A 10,555-nucleotide genomic window follows, 5' to 3' on the forward strand; every position below is an offset into this window, starting at 1 on the left:
ATAGCTAAGAACTGGAAACAGCCCAAATGTCCATCAGTAGAGGAATGGATAAAAAAGCAGTGGTACATATACACAATGGAGTACTATGTAGCTATAAGAAAGATCTCTTATCCTTTGAGACAACATGGAGGGACCTGGAAACTATTATCCTAAGTGAAACAAGCCAAACAGAGGAAGACAAGTATCATATGGTCTCACTTATTTGTGGAATATAATGAACATAACAGTCTGAGTAATGGGGTAGTCCCAGAAACGTGGAAGTGGGGTACAGACTGACAATCCCCAGAAGAGGGGGTGGTGGGGAGAGATTAACCACAGAACTTATATGCATGTATGAATGAACAATGGACATGGACAACATAGCTGGGGACAGGGAGGGGGGAAGGGGGAATCAGTGGGGGGAAAAGGAGAAACATCTGTAACAAAAATAAATAAATTAATTAAAAAATAAATAAAATAAAGAAGCCACACCAAGACTTGTAGGAAGGGTGGAGGCGCAGATGGGCTTGGCCCACACCCACGTGTGGTAGATTAAAATCAGGATGGAGGCCTCGGCTGAGAAAGTCCTCCCTGAGGAGCAAGGGCCCCCAGCTCGGGGTTTAAGTACCAGAAAGAGAAGTTCCCATAACTTCTGGCTGTAAAAACCAGTGGGAATTGAGGCTGAGGAAGGCTGAGGCTTCTGGAGTGCCAGGCAGTTCCTCTTATAAGGCTGACACATGAACTTACTCGGACTTGCTCCTTCTGAGCTCCATTGTTGGGGAGGCAGCTTGAAAGGCGCCAGAGACCTGTAGGGAAGAACTGATTTGTTTGACATCAGGGTGAAAGCTGGAGAGGCAGCTTTCTCCCAGACAGACATGCTGGCAGAGGCCCTTCCCCAATGCAGCCTGCAGACAGATGCCATATCTGGGACACCAGCAACCTGGCTCATACTGTTTGCCCCGCCCTGGTGATTCCCTGAGGCCCTGCCCCACCCAACTTTTGGGCCCATCCAAGCTGTTTCCAGTGGCTTTACCATAGGGTTGGCCTGTCTTGGATCCTGCTTCAGACTTTCCTAAATTCTCTCGAACAAACAGCATCTGGTCTCAGCGAGCCCCATACCTCTCATTACGTGGCCCACTAGAAGGCTCGGCACTAGAAGCAGCCAGCTTTGGTTCACAACTTGGCTTTGCCTTAGTACCTGCAAGCCCAGCACAAGAAGCAGCCATCTGCAGATTGCTTTGTAGCTTATGCCGGGTGGCCCTGGGTAGAACACAGGCAGTGGCTGACCTTGCCCCAGAGTCAGCACACCCAGTGGACAGCTTCAGACCATGTCTAAGCACCACCTCCACAAGCACCACACTCAACGAGTAGACTCAGTGGGTACCAAAGCTCTACTGAAATAAGTCTTGTTCTGTGTGGTGGGCCCCTGCACAGCTGATCCTCCAAGGTAATCAGCGGTCAGTGGTCAAGGACACAGCCAGTCCTTGCAGCTGATCAGCCTGAGCATATACCTCCCATTGACGTGCCAGTCTACATGAGGGGTGACCCTGGAGGACCCAGCTGGGGTGATCAGGGGGCTGTGCCACTGGACCCTACAGGACTTCTACTACAAAGGCCACCCTATGAAGCCTAGGAGACATAGCAACTTCTAATACACACAAACAAACACAGGGAAGTAGCCAAAATGAGGGGACAAAGAAACATGTCCCAGATGAAAGAACAGAACAAAACTCCAGGAAAAGAACTAAACAAAATGGAGATAAACAATCAGATGCAGAGTTCAAAACACTGGTTACAAGGATTCTCCGGGAACTTAGTGAGAACTTCAAGGAACTTAGTGAGAACATCAACAACATAAAAAAGGACCAGTTAGGCCCTGGCCGGTTTGGCTCAGCGGTTGGAGCGTCGGCCTGCGGTACAGAGAGACCCGGGTTCGGTTCCCGCTAAGGGCATGTGCCTCGGTTGCAGTTTGTCCCCGGCTCTGGTTGGTCGTGCGGGTGGCAGCCACTCGATGTGTCCCTTCACGTCGATGTTTCTCTCTCTCTCTCTTCCTCTCTCTCCCTCCCGCTCTATCTGAACAAAAAATGGAAAAATGTCCTCGGGTGAGGATAAAAAAAAAAAAAAAAGGACCAGTTAGAAATGAAGGATGCACTAACTGAAATAAAGAATAATTTACAGGGAATCAATAGTAGAGTAGGTAAAACCAAGAAGCAAACCATTGATTTGGAATATAAGGAAGCAAAAACACCCAATTGGAACAGCAAAAATAAAAAATAATTTTATTTTATTTTATTTTATTTTTTATCCTCACTCAAGGACATTTTTCCATTTTTTTGTTCAGATAGAGTGGGGGGAGAGAGAGAGAGAGAGCGTGAAACATCAACATGAAAGGGACACATCGAGTGGCTGCCACCCGCGCAACCCAACCAGGGCTGGGGACAAACTGCAACCGAGGTACATGGTACATTCCCTTAGCAGGAACCAAACCCAGGGCTCTCTGGACGGCAGGCCAATGCTCTAACTGCTGCGCCAAACTGGCCAGAGCTTTTTTTTTTAATCCTCACCCAAGGACATTTTTCCATTTTTTGTTCAGATAGAGTGGGAGGGAGAGAGAGAAAGAGAGAGAGAGAGAGAGAGAAGAAAAAACAATTTAATAAAATGAGGATAGTGTAAGAAGCCTCTGGGACAACTTTAAGCGCATTAACATTTGCATCATGGGGGTGCCATAAGGAGAAGAAAGAGAGCAAGAAATTGAAAACTTATTTGAAAAGAATAATGGCAGAAAACTTCCCTAACTTGGTGAGGGAAACTGTCCAAGAAGCACAGAGAGTCCCAGACAAGATAAACACGAAGAGGCTCACACCAACACACATCATAATAAAAATGCAAAAGGTTAAAGACAAAGAGAGAATTTTAAAAGCAGTGAGAGAAAGTAGTTAGTTTACTTACGAGGGAGCTCCCATAACACTGTCAGCTGATTTCTCAAAAAAAAAAAAAAAAGAGCAGGCCAGAAGGGAGTGGCAAGAAATATTCAAAGTGATGAAAAGCAACAACCTACAACCAAGATTACACTATTCTGTGGAAGTATCATTTAGAATTGATGGACATGTAAAGAGTGTCCAGACAAGAAAAAGCTAAAGAAGTTCATCACTGACCAAATCAATATTATTTGAAATGTTGAAGGGTCTTCTTGAAGGAGAAGAAGAACAAAAATATGAACAATAAAATGGCAATAAATACATATCTATCAACAATTGAATCTACAAACAAAATGAGTAAGCAGAACAGAAACAGACTTATAGATACAGAGAACCTTTTGTTGCTTGCCAAATGAGAGGGGACTAGGGGGATGGGTGAAGAAGATGAAAGAATTAAGAAGTACAAATTGGTTGTTAGACTGGTGAACCTCAAAGGAAGCGGGGGCGGGGAGGATAAACCAAAGAACTTACATGCATATATGCATAACCAATGGACACAGACAATAGTGTGGGGAAAGGAAGAGAGGGGTGGGAGCGGGAGAAATAGGGGTCAATGGGAGACATCTTTAATACATTCAACAATAAAGTTTTTTAAAAAGATTAATTAATTAAAAAAAAAAAGAGAAAGAAATGCTATTTGAGGCCTACTACATTGATTTTATGACCCACACTCAATCTCATAAATTTGCATTTTAAAAATCTTGCCCTAGACCAGGGGTCAGCAAACTTTTTCTCTGAAGGGCCTGTTAGTAAATATTTTAGGCTTTACAGGTTGTGTGGTTTCTGTCATAAGCCCAGTACTCAAACCTTGCTGTTTGTATCATGAAAGTAGCTACCGAAAATGCATAAAGAAATGCTTGTGGGCCCAGCCAGTGTGGCTCAGTGGTTGAGCGTGGACCCATGAACCAAGAGGTCACTGGTTTGATTCCTGGTTGGCACATGCCCAGGATGTGGACCAAATCCCCAGTGAGGGGCATGCAGGAGGCGGCCAATCAATGTTCTCTCTCATTGATGTTTCTCTCTCTCCCTCTTCCTTCCTCTCTCTCTAAAATCAATAAAGAAAAAAAATTAAAAAGAAAGAAAGAAATGCTTGTTGGTCTGTTTTAATATACATTTATGGACACTGCAATTTGAATATTATATAATTTTCACATCATGAAATAGTCTTCTTCTTTTGATTTCTTAGCTTGCAGGCCATATGAAAACAAGCGTTGGGTTGGATATGGGCAGAGGCCATAGTTACCTAACCCTGCCATAGACCGGAAGTTTCACGGAGGCAGGAACCAGTATATGTCTGTTTTCTCCATTGCATCTCTCTAAGGTCCAATACAAAGGCTTGAGTGCATTCAATCAATGTTTAGTAAGTGGATTATTAAAGAGAGCAATTTGTAAATTAAACCTTTTTATTACAAACACACTGTGTGTTCATGGAAGAAAAATGAACAGTACAGCTAAACAAAATGAATAAACAAATCCTTAGTAACTCCACCACTCAGAGAGAATCCTATCCTTTTATACTTTTATGCAGTAAAATGCAGGAATTTAGGAAAAAGTTACTTTCTTGCCAAGGGAGTGGCAAAAGGTTCTATTTCCTCTCAGTCCACCAGGGACCTAAGCTTCCCTTTTATGACTGTAGGGGACATCCAAGGCTTCGTGAGGTCGTAGCAGGGGACTCTACCCTTATCTGGGGGTTAAGAAAGTCCTTCCTCCCTAAGGAAGTGATATTTAGGCTGAGAGAAGTTAGTTGAGCAAGAAAACTGGGAAGTTCCACAATGAGGCATCTGGCTGGAGGACAGCAAGGGGGTGGATGGAAAGGCATGAAATCATCCCGCAGATGTGGGCAGGGGTCACACTAAAAGGCCCTTGTCATCTAGATCTCACTACCAGTTTACAGGAACTAAAGGAGATAAATGAACAAATTAAAAACCACCCCGAGGAAATCATCAGCCAGATCCAGAAAGAGGAATGTTCCATAAGACAAATGATTCAGTTTCTCTTCTGTTCAGTGGCATGAAAATTAAAACAAAAGAAAAGGGAAGTTGGTTAGGACACAATGGCAACTCCCAACCTCCTTACAGGTGGAATCATAAACTGTATGTGCCCCATTTCAATTTTTTATACATTTTTGCTACTTCAAAAAAGAGAGCCCTGGCCAGTTGTTCAGTGGTTAGAGGGTCGGCCTGAGGACCAGAGCGTCCTGGGTTCAGTTCCCGCTAAGGGCACATACCTCAGTTGCAATTTGTCCCTGGCCCTGGTTGGGGTCGTGTGGGTGGCAGCCACTTGATGTGTCTCTCTCACATCGATGTTTCTCTCTCTCTCTCTCCCTCCCTCTCTCCCTCCTGCTCTATCTGGAGATAAATGCAAAAATGTCCTCAAGTGAGGCTAAAAAATAATAATAAAAGAAATTAAATTAAAAATAAAAAGAGAGAGAGAGGAAAAGAAAAAAGAATAAAAAAGTAAAGGGAGCCCAGCTGGTGTGGCTCAGTGGTTGAGCATTGACCCATGTATCAAGAGGTCGCCAGTTTGATTCCCAGTCAGGACACATGGCAGGATTGTAGGCCAAATCCCCCGTCGGGGCATGCAGGAGGCAGCCAATTGATGTTCTTGTGGATGGGTCTGTCTCTCTCCTTCCCTCTTCCTCTCTTTCTAAAAATAAATAAAGGAAAAAAATTAAAAAAGAAAAGAACAGGGAGGTTAATCTGTTACAGAATAAAAGAGATTTAAGAGACATAACAATCAAAAGCCATGTGTAGATCTCTATTTCTTGATGGGAACAAACCAACTGTAAAAGGCATCTTTAAGATAATTGAAGACATTTGAATATGAACTGAATATTATGGGATATTAAAAAATAACTATTAATTTTATTGGGTATGATAATGGCATGGTGGTTACATTTTTTAAAAGCCCTTATCAGTTACAGATGCACATGAGTAAGATGACTGATGTCTGGAGTGTGCTCTAAAACAGAAGAAACTGAGGGTGTGTGATATTGTGATATAATCATAAATGCATGTTTGGTCTTTGTCCCAAGCTCCTGGCAGTAGTACTTATAAAACCCTTGGAATTTCTTGAGTGATAGATAGGGGTGAGAGGAATATCTTTTGTTATTCCTAATAAGCCCATTTCAACCATACCTGCCTTTATACTAATTAGGTGGTTTTTGGTGGGCCCTTAGTTAGCTTCAGGATTATTGTGTACAGCCACCTGTGATTGTTTTATAAGGAGCTGTGGGTACTATATCAACCCAAACATGCTTGTCTACCCTGTAGCATTTAATGCCAAAGCTATTGCTCCTGTATGAGTCACTCCTCTGATCCATATTAGTAAAGGTTCTTTAGGAAATTGATACTGACCTATAAAATGAAGCAACTGCACTATACGCCCTGGTTTCAGAACTTTCTTGGTTTTGCCCTCCCCCAATATTGACTACCTTCTTAGTGACTAGAGGCCGTTGAGGTACTTTTTGTTGTCCCAGCAAAATTATTCACTTTATGGACAGCTTTGAGGCTAGTGGCTCAAATTTGAACTTAGCTAGCATCAAAGTCCAACCCAGAACCCTTTTTTTAAATTGCATTTTAGCTATTACAGACAATAACCAAGGGATTGTATATTTCACTTTTTCCTTTTTCTTTTTGTTAATACTCACTTGAGGATATTTTTCCATTGAAGTGAGAGAGACACACTGATTGGTTGCCTCCCGCACGACCTCGACCTGGGCCGGGGATCAAACCTGCAACACAGGTATGTGCCCTTGCTGGGGATATTGAACCCAAGACCCTTCGGTATGTGGGGCTGACACTCTAACCACAGAGCCAAACAAACCAGGGCCACTTTTTCCTTATTAGTTTGCATTTCCTTATGCATCCAGTGAACTGAATCGTGGGAATTGGATCCAATTCTAAATTTCATTTGTAACTTTTACCTTCAGTAAATGATTGCAGCACAGCTGCCGCTCCAGGAGACCATGTGACCACCCAGGAATCAAAGTTTCCTCATTTTCTCCTCTTTCATGCTTTCTTTTCCCAAACTAATATAGGAAAGGGGCATGAAAGCTATATAAGTTAACTGAAGTCAAACAAACTTAAATCAGGGGCCTGCTCCATGCTGCCTGACACAAAACTCAGCCGACCTGAGATGCAAGCAGACCACAAAGAGCCTCCGGACAAAGAAAATTTCTGCAAAGACTGATGAATAACTATTCCCCCATACCTTAGCATTTACCCACACCATAAAGGGAAAACAGACCACAAAATATACCTTGTAAAGGTTAAAGTTCATCCCAATGTTTTTTTCCACTCTGTATTTCCCCATATCAGCAATTTCCCATACAAACTGTTATTGTCATAATATTTATATTAATAATAGTAAAAGAGTAAAGAAGAGGCCAGACATCATTCTAAGCATGGTCATCGGGGCAGTTTCACCAGGAAACTACAACTTCATGCTCCCCAGGGAACCACTGGTCTATTCCCTGCAAATCACTGGGGGAAGGGATCAAACAAAGAGGAAGATGGACACATGCACAGTGAAGTTGGGGTGACAGAGGGAAGGTGCTTGCCTGTCAGTCTAACCTGGGAAAAAGATAACTGGCTGGGGGACTGGGGGAGGTAAAGCCACTGTAAGTATGAGAAATCCTGAAGGGTTAATTGGTTTAAGTTTCAAGTCATAATCCCCAGACAAAGAGTTCTCTCTTGCTTCCTGTTTGCTTTGCACTCTCTTGCTTCCTGTTTGTTGTTGCACTCTCTTATGTGAGCCAAACTCGCCTGTGTGCTTGCCCACCATGTGACCTTAAGCAGCTGCGTGGCCCACATGCAGGATGCTAGTCTGGACTGGATTTTAAAATGGAGCAGAAACTCTGGACACTGGTTTTTATTTTGACCCTGCTGAAGACAAGGTTGGACTTCTATCATGATAGGACAAAGGGAAATGGGACATTGGAAACCCAGAGTTTAATTCCACGGAAATAAAGATCACTTATCCTCCCATGTGAATCTCAGGAAATTCCTTTCCTTACAACATTGCAAGAACTCCACTTCTACTGGTAACAGGTGGGGATGCAAAGGGCACTTCACCAATAACAAAACTATAAACATATAAGTTCAACCTTTAGAGATGGTTGAGGTCTCTCTTCCTTCTCTTGTGAAGAGAGTCTGTTACTCTGTCTATGGAGTGACTTTTCTTGGTTGTCTCTGCTCAATTTCCACTTTAAACTTTTGTCTGGCTCACGTCTTGAATTCTTTCCTGCAAGAAGCCAAGAACCTTCTTGGCTTGAGGCTTGAGTCACCTCTAGAGACTGGCCCATCTGGCAGCAAAACCACATGGCTCTGGCTGCTATGGCTCAGTTAGTTGGAGCTCAATTAGTTGGAGAGTTGTGGATTTGATTCACATTCAGGGTACATACCTAGGTTGTGGGTTCAATCCCCCATTAAGACATGTTGGAGAGCTAACTGATCAATGTGTCTCTCTCACATTGATGTTTCTCTCTCTCTCTGTACCCCTCTCTAAAATCAATTAAAAAGCAAGCAAGCAAGCAAACAAATAAATTTCTATGACCCAGGGCCAATCTAGAAAATCTTACTTCTGATACCAGCTTAACTGTTTTTACTATCAGGACTTCTTACAACAAATTTGTGGGTTATGTTTTCCCCCTCACCAACTAATTCTCTAACTACCCACCTACCAACTATGTGTCTTACAATTCAGTCAGTTCTGACACTAAATAGACAGTAAGCTTAATCCCACAAAACTGTCCCTTACTTCAGATGCCAATCATAAGTCCTGACTTCCCACACTTCTGACCAACTAACTATAAATCAGGGGCTTCCATGGCCCCCCACCCCTCACTCAGGTTCACTAATTACTAAAATGACTCGGGGAACTCAGGAAGTAGAATCCAGTTTACTATTAGTGGATTAGTATAAAGGAAGAGCCAAATGGAAGAGATGCACAGGGCAAGGTATAGGGGTGTGTGTGGAGTTTCCACACTCTCTAGGTGCACCATCCTCAGCACCTCTGTGTGCTCCCCAACCCAGAAGCTCTCTGAACTCCCTTGGGTAGGGGTTGTTATAGATTCCATTATGGAGGCATGATTGAATAAATCTTAGTGATTGACTCTATCTCTAGCTCTTCTGACATCTCCTTGGGGGTTTAGGGGTGGGGCTGAAAGTTCTAGCCCTCTAATCACATGGTTGGTCCTCTAGCAACTGGCCCTCATTGTGAAGTTAAACAGGGGCTCACCTAGGGTCACCTCATTAGCATAAACACAAGTATGGTTGAAAGGAATTTATGAATGACAAAAGATACTCCTATCATTCCTATAGCAGTGGAAATTCCAAGGGTTTTATGCCAGGAACTCCTGGAAAGACCAAATATATATTTCTTACTACATCATAGTATCACAGGGGGTAATAATAAAATGGGAAAAATGCTGATAATTGAAGTTGAGTGATAGCTACGTACAGGCTCATTATACTACATCTCCTGGCTTTTGTGAATATTTGAAAACTTAGATAATAAAATATTTATAACAAAAGAGAATGACAGAGAGAGAGGGACACCTTATAAGCCACAGTAAGGAGTTGGAATTTGATTTTTAACTTTTTATTTTGAAATAACTTTGATTTATAGATAAGTTGCAAAGGTAGTAGAGAATTCCCATATACCCTCTGCCCATCTTCCTTTAACGTTACATCTTATAAAAGCAGGGCATATTTATCAAAACTAGGAAATTAACAATGATACAATACCATTAGCTTAACTACAGACTTTATTCAGATTTCTCCAGTTTTTCAACTAATGTCTTTTTCTGTTTCAGGATCCAATCCAGGACACTGCACATTTAGTTGTCGAGTCTTCTTTTAATTTTTTTTTTTTTTTTTATCCTCACCGGAGGACATTTTTCCATTTTTTGTTCAGGTAAGGTGGGAGGGAGAGAGAACAGAGAGAGAGAGGGAAACATCGATGTGAAAGGAACACATCGAGTGGCTGCCACCCGCACAACCGACCAGGGCCGGGGACAAACTGCAACCGAGGTACATGCCCTTAGCGGGAACCGAACCCGGGTCTCTCAGGACCGCAGGCCGACGCTCTAACCGCTGAGCCAAACCGGCCAGGGCAGTTGTCGAGTCTTCTTAGTCTCTTCCAACCTGTCAGTTTCTTGGTCTTTGTTTCCTCTGATGACTTTTGAAGAACAGTGGTCTGATATTTTGTAGACTGTTTTATCATTTGAATTTGTCTGATGTTTTCTCATGATTAGACTGAGGTTATGAATTTTTTTTTTTAAATCCTCACCTGAGGATATTTTTCCATTTATTTTCAGACTGAGTGGGAGGGAGGGAGAGAGAGAGAGTGAGAGAGAGAGAGAGAGAGAAACATCTATATGAAAGAGACACATTAATTGGCTGCCTCTTGCATGCCCCCTACTGGGAATTAAGCCACAACCCTGGCATGCACCCTCGAGAAATCAAACCAGTAACCTTTAGGTGCCTGGGACTACATCCAACCAACTGAGCCACACTGACCAGGGCTGAGGTTATGGATTTTTGCAAAGAATACTACAGTGGTGATATAGCCTTCTCATTGAGTCATGTCAGGGA

Source organism: Molossus molossus, unplaced genomic scaffold, assembly GCF_014108415.1.
Source record: "Molossus molossus isolate mMolMol1 unplaced genomic scaffold, mMolMol1.p scaffold_m16_p_19, whole genome shotgun sequence".
Taxonomy (NCBI): domain Eukaryota; kingdom Metazoa; phylum Chordata; class Mammalia; order Chiroptera; family Molossidae; genus Molossus; species Molossus molossus.